General features: G+C 42.8%; 1 protein-coding gene across 1 annotated transcript in view; it reads right to left on the minus strand.

The window, feature by feature from the left end:
- The window catches only part of LOC102977279 (phospholipid-transporting ATPase IB-like), a 30,633-nt gene that overhangs the window by 15,683 nt on the left and 3,702 nt on the right, over positions 1–11,248 (minus strand). Inside the window, exons 2-3 of the mRNA XM_055089662.1 lie at positions 1,523–1,628; positions 859–941 (exon numbers count right to left, since the gene is read on the minus strand). The gene's annotated coding sequence lies outside the window, so the exon portion shown is untranslated. The remainder of the gene's footprint in view (positions 1–858; positions 942–1,522; positions 1,629–11,248) is intronic.

Consider the following 11,248-nt stretch of genomic DNA (forward strand, 5'->3'; position numbering starts at 1 on the left):
CAATTCTAACTCTGTGGAATAGCTCAATTTTTTTTTTAATGGTTAGCAATTTTTTTTTCTTTTTTAACATCTTTATTGGAGTATAATTGCTTTACAATGGTGTGTTAGTTTCTGCTGTATAACAAAATGAATCAGCTATATGTATACATACATCCCCATATCCCCTCCCTCTTGCGTCTCCCTCCCACCCTCCCTATCGCACCCCTCTAGGGGGTCACAGAGCACCGAGCTGATCTCCCTGTGCTGTGCGGCTGCTTCCCACCAGCTATCTATTTTACGTTTGGTAGTGTATATATGTCCATGCCACTCTCTCACTTCATCCCAGCTTACCCTTCCCCCTCCCCGTGTCCTCAAGTCCATTCTCTACGTCTGCATCTTAATTCCTGTCCTGCCCCTAGGTTCTTCAGAAACCTTTTTTAATTTTTTTAGATTCCATATACATGTGTTAGCATACGGTATTTGTTTTTCTCTTTCTGACTTACTTCACTCTGTATGACAGACTCTAGGTCCATCCACCTCACTACAAATGACTCAATTTCATTTCTTTTTATGGCTCAGTAATATTCCATTGTATGTATGTGCCACATTTCTTTATCCATTCATCGGTCGATGGACACTTAGGTTGGGAATAGCTCAATTTTATTGAGCACCTGCTCTGCACCAAGCATTAATGTCAATTACTTTACACATACTAACTCACTTAATGTTGGCAAGGACCCTACTGCATACGTGATTCCCAGGTGGGAATCCTGGGCACTGGATTCCGAGTTCCTGCCCAAACCGCTGTACACACGTGTCTCTCTGGATGAGCAGATGTGTGTACCTGCTAGAAAATACAATGTATCAAGTACTACTCACGGCTTCTATGGTGACAGAGGAGGGCGTTCTTGTAGTGAAAACAAAGCCAAGTTTACTTGCTCCTTTCACTAAAGCTGCTTCATCTGTCAGTAAAAGGTCTGTATTAATGGAGATTGAGCAAATGTATTAACGCTAAATTTAATTCAGTACAGATTTCTCCAGCACTAAACTATCATGTCATTGTCTTAAACTTGGGTTTTTTATCCAAATGCACTTATCTGTGCTTCTAGGTAGCAGAGTGCTCACGGAAGAGGAAATTTGGTTAAACAGGGCCTCTGTCAGTGGGACTAACTCGCCAGCCTGGAAGGAAAATACTTTCTTCCTGCTCGCCGAGGTCTTGTTTGTTCTCCAAGACGTTAGGAGCACCTCCATCAACTGCTGCAGGGCCTTAACCTGACCCCTGCCGTGTTACTGATTATAACATGCTACTGAGTCCTGCTCCGAGAGCCATTCCCCGCAAGCCTTCTTAGGCATTTTCGGGGTGTGTGGAGAGCGGGAGCCCCAGAGCTACAGAGAAGCTCAGAGCTACGCTGTACGTGATCACCCCTAACCGGTAAGAGTTTCAGGCAAGGAGAAAGGCAGGTGTGATCGGGGCATCAGCAATGGCATCAGCTCTTCTGTGGGCCCATCACCTGCCAGGTCTCTACGTGCACACAGCGCCTACCTGGGGAGGAGGCCTGGTAGCTGATATTATTTCCGCCTCTCTCTGGAACCACAGTGTGGCATGCGCACAACAGGGTAAGAAATTCCTTTATATAGCCTTTCGTGGGCTGTAAGAAAGGGACAGAGCTAGTGAGCGTCTTCCAACGCAAACCCCCGCTCCACCCCACATCATGCGAGAGTCGCGTGCAATCTGCAATTAGTACCAACTGAGGTTTCACTTCAGGTCCATACAGTCAGGCACCAGCTAAAAACCATACCGTGCATTCAAAATGGAGTGGAGTGGGTACTGAGTCAGGGACAGTGCAGGGGGCTGGGGAGACCGCAGAGAAAACAGGAGGAACCTGCGCTTTTGGAGCTTCTGTTCTCCTTGGGGAGACAGGCTCTTTCAAAGCTGGAGGAAACAAGTAAGGGCTGTGATAGAGAAGACAGAGGCCTATTTTAGATAGGTGATCAGGAAAAAAAGAAATTTAAATGTTTAAATTAAGCCCTAAATAGAAAGGTTAGTTGTCGGTGTTAGTGTACCTGTGTGGTGGCACACACCAGACAAAGGTTGTAGCACCTTCCCAGGCCTCAAAGTCAGGACAAAGATTCATTGTTAGCGGAGCTTCAAGACAAGCATAACCCCAGCATTTTGAGCCTCGGGCTCAATGATACAGAATGAGGAAGGGGAGAGAGAGGACCACAGTAGTGAGTTTGGATTTTATCTTAAATGTGGTACCAGTCCTCGGGAGGGACTTAAGCAAAGGAAGAACATGTACAGGTTTGCATTTTGAAAGATCACTTTTATTTTTAAGATCAAGATTTCAAACCAGGTAGATCAACATCTTAAAATAGATAAGTGCAGATATTGGTAGTGCTACAAGTGACATATAGAAGCAAATAGGATACCACTCAGAAGAAAAATACCTTCATCCAAGGCCTCAAAGAATCCCCACAAATTTATCAAGGGAAAGAAGTAATATACCACAAGAAGCAGCAAAGCATCGTAAGAAACATTACAAATAAAAGACAGTGGAAACTACCCACTGAAAATTTCCAATGCTTGAATTAGAAGACACAGATTTGTTTAGAAAGAAAATAACCATACTTAACTATGTACGAAAAGAACCACGAGCTTTAACCTACCTATATGAAGAGAAACTATGAAACGTAACCCAGCAAGTGTGAAAAAGAACCAAATAAACTATCTAGAGATAGGGGAAGTCATGGTCAAACTTAAAAATTAAGACAAATTTGCAAAAAGATAGGATGCTGCTGAAAATGAAAATAAAATGAATAGATCAGAGAAATCACCCAAAATACAGCACGTGGAAGCAAAAAAATGGAATATACATAAAAGGACTTAGAAGATCAAGTAAGTAAAGTGAAAGGATCTAACAACTTTAATTGGAGTCCCAGAGGGGGAGGGAAAAAAATGGAACAGAGGCAACATGTGAAGAGCCAATGGCTATGACACTTCCACGAAGGCAAGAAAACCAGTAAATCTTAAAAAGATACATAAAAACAATATTACACTTAGATGTGTAGTAAATACAGAAAACCAAAGTCAAAGAGAAAATCTTAAAATCAGCCAAAAAAAAAGAAAGAGGGGAAGCAGGAACATTTCCCAAAGTAATTTATGAAGCCCCATTATAGTGATACCCAAAGCAGACAAAGTCATTACAAGACAAAAACGGTACAAAATATTCTATAAATATGGATACAAAAATCTTTAGCAAAATATTTTAAATCTACCAATACATGAAATGCTTACACATCATGACTTTTATAGGTTGAATTGTGTTTCCCCACCAAAATAAAATATATTGATATCCTAACTCCCAGTACCTCAATGTGACTGACTGTATTTGGAAATAAGTTGTCTTATTCTGTTTGGGCTGCTATAACAAAATATCACAGATGGGGTAGCTTATAAAAAACAGAAATCTGTTTCTCACAGTTTTGGAGGCTGAGAAGTTCGAGATCAAGGCACCAGCATGGTCATGTTTTGGTGAGGACCGTCCACCTGGTTCATAACTGGAGCCTTCTGTGTCCTCACCTGGAAGAGGGGCTGTAGATCTCTCTGGACCGTCTTTTATGAGGCAATAATCCCACTGATGAGAGCTCCACCTTCATGCTGAAGCACCTTCCAAAGGCCCACCTAACTAATACCATCACCTTTGGGGGTTTGGATTTCAACATATGAAGGGGGGGGACACAAACATTTAAGATCATAGCATAAGTTCTTTGCAGATTTAACCAAATTAAGATGATGTCATTAGGATGAACCCTTATCCAATATGACTAGTGTTCTTATAAAAGGGGGAAATTTGGACTCAGAGACAGACACACAAATAGAGGGAAGATGACGGGAAGAGACAGGGAGAGTGTCATGTGAAGATGGAGGTAGAGAATGGAATTTTCCTGGCACAGGCCAAGGAATGTGTGGAGCTACGAGAAGCTGGAAGAGGAAAGAATGATCCTCCCCTACAGGTTCCACATGGGGCATGGCCTGCTGACACCTTGATTTCAGACTTCTATCCTCAAGAAATGTGAGACAATAAATTTCTGTTGTTCTAAGTCACCCATTTTGTGGTACTTTCCTATGGCAGTCCTAGGAAACTAAAAATGACCATGTGGGGTTAGGGTTAGAAAGCAAGGTTGAATCATTTGAAAGTAAAATAACATAACTTATCATATCAAAGAGTAAAGAAGAAAAGCCCTGTGATAATGTCAATAGATACAGAAGAAGCATTTGACAAAATTTTAACATCAATTGATAAAAACTCTCAGCAAACCAAGAAAAGAAGGGAACCTCTTCAACGTGACAGAGGATATCTGTGAAAAACCTGCCTTAAATATCATACTTACTTGAGACCGAATGCTTTCTCTGTAAGACTGGCAACAATTCAAGGCTGTGCTTTCTCACATCATCTATACAACGTTGTACTGGAGATTTTAAATCAGTGCAATAAGCCAAGAAAAGGAAACAAAGCAAAGAGAAAGGATAAAAATAGAACTGTATTCAAAAACAATATGGTAGTCTACAGAAAATATCCTCAAAGAATCTATTTTACCAGTTCTTCTGGTGTAACATGTAAAGAATTCGGCAGTCAAGACTTTTATCCTTACAAAGAAAAGAAAGCTGAACAAATTGAAAAATCAACAACTCTTCTTAGATCCATCAGAGAACTGAAGTCAATGGGCAAATTGCCACCCTCAAAACTGGAGAGATACGTGAACTTGTTACAGAGTCTAAGCTGATACTGCTCATCACACGACAGGCCAATAATCGAAAGGCAAGTTGTTGGGACAAGGAATAGTGACTTTATTCAAAAAGGCAGCAGACCAAGAAGATGGAGGGCTCATGCCCCAGAGAACCATCTAGGCTGAATTAGAATTTAGGCTCCTTTCAGACTAAAAGGGGAGGGAATAAAGTCAAACACTTCCTGGTTCCCATCAGCCTCTGGAGGGGATGTGTTAATTTCTTCCTCCCTGCAGGCATTCACAGGTGGGCCTGCTCAGGATGTTCCCTGTGAGCCAAAGGTATTTTAGCTTAATGCTCATTACCTGGAAAGCAGGGCTCCCAGAAACAGACCATTATGTATAATTTAAGCTTATAAGCAACATCCCTTTCGTGATTAACTTGTAATAGAATACAAAAAGTTCTTCCCTGGTACAATCCCCCACTGTCAATGTCCATTCCACACTCGTGCTGGAAAAGGAATGAAGACCATTCTGCTGAACAGAGGTGAGGAATATTCCTTAGAATCTTTAATCACTCCTTTTTATCCACAACTATTTGAACCCGATGAAACCTCTTAGCACTTTGTTGTCTGATTCATAATTGAACTTGGGGTTTTGGTTCGCAATACATATACTAAATCCCTGTGCTATTTGTTTGGAGACAAACAAATTGGTTGCCCCTTCTCCAATGGTCAATGGAGATGGAATTCCCGTCTACTTCGGTTGGATGCGCAGACCTGTTGAAGGTAAACTCATGAATAAACAGCGCCCCAAGTTTTCATGTGATTGGCCACCGCTAGGTCTTTAGCATTTATAGATTCTCCTGCCTGGACACACGCCTGCAATGGCCTGCCATACAATATTCTAAAGGGGCTTAATTTAAGCCTGCTTCTGGGAGCCACTGATCCGTAGCAGGGCAACTGGCAAGGCCTTATCCCAAGTTAAATGTCTCTTGATATGTTTTAGCGACATTCCTTTTTAATGTATGATTCATTTTCTTGTTTTTTCCTGTTGATTGTGGTCTCCAGGATGAATGTAGTTTTAATGCCTTCATCCAAATCAGGGGATAATTTCCCTAAGAAGGGCTTTAACCACTTCAGAGATTTTCTGTCCGCGGGATATGCTTCCACCCATCCTGAAAAAGTGTCCACACAAACACTAGCAGGTAATCTGAAATTTCTTGCAGTTCAAGGCATTTGAGGAAAGGCTATTTTTCATTCCTGGGTGGGGCAGTTTCCCGTGTCGAGTTTCCATCTGGGGAGGTCTGACAGCAGTCTTTGGGTTATTTTTAAGACCCTGGGGGAAAGAGCTCTGTCTCCTTTTGTTGGATTTTCATGAGCTCCATCTGTAGGCGTAAAGCGTTCTAGTGGGACTCTGATGTCAAGCTATTCTGGTGAAAAACATCAGGGTGAGGTCTATCAGAAAGTTAATCAGCTCATTCCCCACCGTCAGTTTTACCCAAGGTTCCTGTGGGGAATTAGGTGCCTCAAGTCCAAGGAGCCCCTGGGCCTCTTCAATATTCCTCTGTACCATATGAGAGGCCCTTGTCTTTCATTGTTCTTCTTGTTTTAGCCGAGGGCAATCTGTTTTCCAGTGTTTCTCCTCCTCACAGTAAGCACACTGTTCCCTCCCCAATGCGGGCTCACCTCTCTTCAAGTTACTCGCCTTCCGGGAATCCAATGACACTGCCAAAACAGTGGCGTTTCGTTTTGCATCTTCTTTCTTCTGTTGTTGTTCCCTGTTGAATACTTTAAAAAGCAACATCTACCAACTGGGAAGGATTCGTTCCAAATGCACCATCTAATTTTTGCAACTTTCTCCCGATACCTGAGGCGCTTTGCCCCAAAAGGTCAGATTTACCACTCTAATATTTTCAGGGGCCTCGGGATCTGCATTAGTATGACGTCTGTAGGTCTGATAAATCCTTTCCAAAAATTAAGAGAGGTCTTCATTTGTTTTGCTGTATTTCTTGAATATTATTCAAACTCTTTTGCTTTGGTTTCCCTTTTCAAAGCCCCGCCAAGACACACTAATGAGTAGTGGCTCTCATAAGGGCCTTCTTCCCTCACTGGGGTCCCCACTGGGTTCAGCTGTGGGCCAGGTGGGCGGTAGGGGATGCGCCCTGTAAGGAGGGTTGCCATCTTTCCAACTGAACAAGTCTGAGAAACCCAGCCGGCTGTTCATTTGCATTTAGGCCCCCTACAAGATAATGGCATAAGGGAAATGGCCCCTTCCCGGAAGCGGCTCCTGGCCCAAACTGGGTGCCCTGTCGGGTCTTAGATGGCGAGAACAGACCAAGTCCGTGTGCCCCAGAAACTAACACAGGATATTCTAATTGATCCCTATAAGGAGGGGAAGTTCTAAGCCCCAGTGTCAGGAACAGGGGCTGGCTAGGAACGGAAAGTGGTGGCAATTATTGGCACAATCGCCAGAGAAGCTGGGACGGCCGGCTCAGCCAGAGGAGTAAAGGTTTGAAGCAGCACATCCTCACCCTCACTCCCTGCCTTTTCTTATTTTCCCTGATAATACAGTTAGTCCCCTACGTATAAGCCTTCAAGTTGCCAGCTTTCAAAGATGCGAACGTGCGTTCACAAGTCCAATCACGTAACTTGGTTCACGCGTCTGGCGTACATTGTCACGCGCGTGCATCCTCTACAAGTGGTTGTGCTTTTGTGTCCTTTACTGCACAGTACTGTATAGAGTACAGTAGTACAGTGTCTTTATTTCAAGCCTGGGATGTGAGTGAGTGAAATTGCAGCTCGCCCTCCGTCTCCTGTTGCTGACGATCCTTCAGCTCTACCATCTCCCACCTCCCTCCCTCCTCCAGACAGTAACTCTTCTTGCCTCTTCACTCGATGCCAGCCCCTGTAAGCCAGCTGTTGGACTGGACTACTGTACTTTTCAGGGTACTGTACTGTAAGATTAAAAATGTTTTATTTTTGTGTTTGTTTTTTATGCATTATTTGTGTGAAAAGTATTATAAGCCTATTACAGTACAGTACTATATATAGCCAGTTGTGTTAGTTGGGTACCGAGGCTCACTTGGGACTTACGAACAAATTGGATTTAGGAACACACTCTCAGAACAGAACTCGTTTGTATATAGGCAACTTAACTGTAGTACAAATGCTTACACGTGAAGGATTTCATCATTCTTCCATGCTTTTTCACAAAATAGCTACAGAGTCATTCAAAAGCCACTGTAAAACCATAGATAGCAGTTGATCATCTAACCATTAAAAGGATGCCTTTTTGCTTTTCCATCAAACAACTGGGATTACAATGCAATTGAACAAAAACTTGACTATTTCTGTGACAAACAATTTAAGATAATTACTGAAATTATGACTGATATAATTTACCAGGATATACCAGAATGTTAAGAGTTCCATATAATTTCTAGAATATGTATATTAATGTTTACCTATGTGATACAATTTAAAAAGTTTTATCACTCATTTGACAATGCCTCCCATGCAATTCAATACACCAGTAAGCCCCATTAGTTTAATATTCCTCCTTCTGAGATGGAGACAACGCAAGCAACAGAACCAGACTCAGATATGGCAGAGATTTTTGAAATTATCAGAGTAGGAATTTTAAATAACTATGATTATATGCTAAGGGCTCTCATGGAAAAAGTGGACAGTATGCAGGAACAGATGGGTAATGTAAGCAGAGATGTGTACACTCTAAGAAAGAACCCAAAGGAAATGGTAAAATGAAAAACACATTAATAAAAGTGAATAATGCTTCTCAGTGGCCCATCAGTAGACGGGACATAGCCAAGGAAAGAATCAGTTAGCTTGAAGATATGACAAAAGAAACTTCACAAACTAAAAAGCAAAGAGAAAAGGGAATTTTAATAGAACAGAATATTCAACAACTGTCAGACAATTCCAAAAGGTGTAGCAGGGAGCTCCCTGGTGGTCCAGTGACAAGGTCCCAAGATAACCCTTTCTAAACCCCCCGGAGAGATCCTAACAGGTACTGTGGCCACACACTGTTACAATAAGATATCATCTTCCTCTCAGCCATGGGTTCATAGCTGTAATCAGACCCCTTATCCAAAATGCGCCTCAGAGGACTTTCTTTAGGGATAGCGGAAACATTCCCCCTTTTTCAAGACAAACAAAACACAAACAAGTGCTAGCATCCAAAGAAACCAACGAACCAGTTCACAAATCGGGTACATATCCAACAACTCTTTCCTCTAACAGGGTACGCCAGTCCAATACAAAACAAATTGGCTTATTCCGGAAGAGAAGCCCCAAACAGAGAGGAAGTGAAGCTCCTGGCTGTACACGCCAGAGTGACTTACCCTACTGTACCGAGCCCGGCGGCTCCCAAAGGTTGATTCCTTTGCCCCAACTGCCAAGCGCTGGGGCAGCCGATGCTGCTTCAGGGAATTTGTAGGGCAGATCCTCAGGACAAGGGGTCCCGGAAGCTGCTCGGGCCTTACCTGAAAATTCCCCAACTGGGGCCGGCTGGCCACGAGCAGCAAGGGGCACAGAGCAGAGGCACAGGCTCGCCAAAATTTCTTAGCAAGTCAAAGCTCGTACAGCTCGCCTATGACAGGCCAATAATCGAGAGAGGAGTTGGGGTGAGGAATAACGACTTTATTCAGAAAGCCAGCAGCCAGAGAAGATGGCGGAGCCTCACCCCCAGCGAAGCATCTTGCCTGACTTAGAGTTCAGGCTCCTTTTGTGCTAAAAGGGGAGGGAGTAAAGTCAAACACTTCCTGGTTCCCATCAGCCTCTGGAGGGGATGTGTTAATTTCTTCCTCCCTGCAGGCATTCACAGGTGAGCCTGGTCAGGATGTTTGTGAGCCAAACAAAGGTGTTTTAGCTTAATGCTTATTACCTGGGAAGCAGGATTCCGAGAAATGGACCATTATGTATAATTTAAGCTTATAGGCAACATCCCTTTAGTGATTAACTTGTAATACAGTACAGAAGGTTCTTCCCTATTACAAATTCAAAGAATCACAATTTATCTCTGGAGCCAGCAACTGGTAGAAGCACTAAAATGGTAACTGAATAAGTCGACTTGCCAGAGACTGAGCCATGGATTACCTCGGGAGATAAAATCTCCTGGGGACATAGTCTTAGAGGCAGACCCACACGTCTGTGAGTTTTCTTTAAGTAGCACCACCAGGTTCTCAGGGTGAAGATCAGAGAAAAGGCCCCTCCCGTTTCCAGCAAGGGAAGGGGAACAGGATCATTATGAAATATGCCCAGCTGCATTTTGTTCTTCTTAACAAGGCCTGCAATCAAGGAAAAGTACTTTGTCACAGCCAAACCAACATGGAAGAAGGAAAATACCTAACTCCAGCCCATTCTAGCCTTATTTTCTTACTTAAGGGGAGGGGAAACAAAAAAACAAAAACAAAACAGAAAAGCACTAGTGAAAGGCAAGACCAGGGACACAGGCATATAACAGACTGAAACCTAATCATAGGATTATAGATCACACCCCTTCCCCACACCTTACCACTATATCAACAGGGTTCCTACGTAATAATAGGAATTACAACTGAAAGAATTGCAAGGCTAAGGCCCTATTTAAGAAGGGGTCTCTAGAAAAACCAGAGGAGATAAAATTAGGACACTGGGGGAAATTTTAGCCTCTGACACCTACAGTTACAGCAAACAATAAGCACAGCATAACTATTAGGCAGATAAACATAAAACCTCACATTAAAGGACTGTTTCATTTTACCAGGCACATCATACCTGACTTTCAACAAATATGGTAGATATTAATCCAACTATCAATAATCACTTTAAATATAAATGATCTAAATATACCCATTAAAAGCCAAAGGCCGTGAGAATTATTAAAATAAAAACAAGATCACAATATGTGTTGTCTATAAGAAACACACTTTAACTGTAAAGATACAGATTAACAGGATAGAAAAAGACATTCCACGCTAACACTAATCAAAAGGAAACTTGAATAGTTACATTAATTCCAGACCAAGCAGGCTTCAGAGCATGGAAAATTTTCAGAGATAAAGAGGGGCATTATATAACGATAAAGATGTCAATCTCTAGGACAACATAACAATCCTTAATGTGTATGCTCCTGAAAGCAGAACATCAAAATACATGAGACAAAAACTGAGAGAACTGCAAGGAGACATAGACAAATCTACCATTATAGTTGGAAACTCCAGTGCCCTTCTACTAGTAATTGGAAGTTCCAACAGGCAGAAAATCAGTAAGAATATAGTAGAACTGAACAGCACCATCAATGAACTGAATCTAATTGACACTTTCAGAATACTGCAACCAACAGCAACAGAATACACAACACCTCAAGGTCCCATGGAACACTCACCAAGATAGAAAACATCCTGGGCGGGCTTCCCTGGTGGCGCGGTGGTTGAGAGTCCGCCTGCCGATGCAGGGGACGCGGGTTCGTGCCCCGGTCCGGGAAGATCCCACGTGCCGCAGAGCGGCTGGGCCCGTGAGCCGTGGCCGCCGAGCCTGCGCGT

This window comes from Physeter macrocephalus, chromosome 13, assembly GCF_002837175.3.
Source record: "Physeter macrocephalus isolate SW-GA chromosome 13, ASM283717v5, whole genome shotgun sequence".
Lineage (NCBI taxonomy): Eukaryota > Metazoa > Chordata > Mammalia > Artiodactyla > Physeteridae > Physeter > Physeter macrocephalus.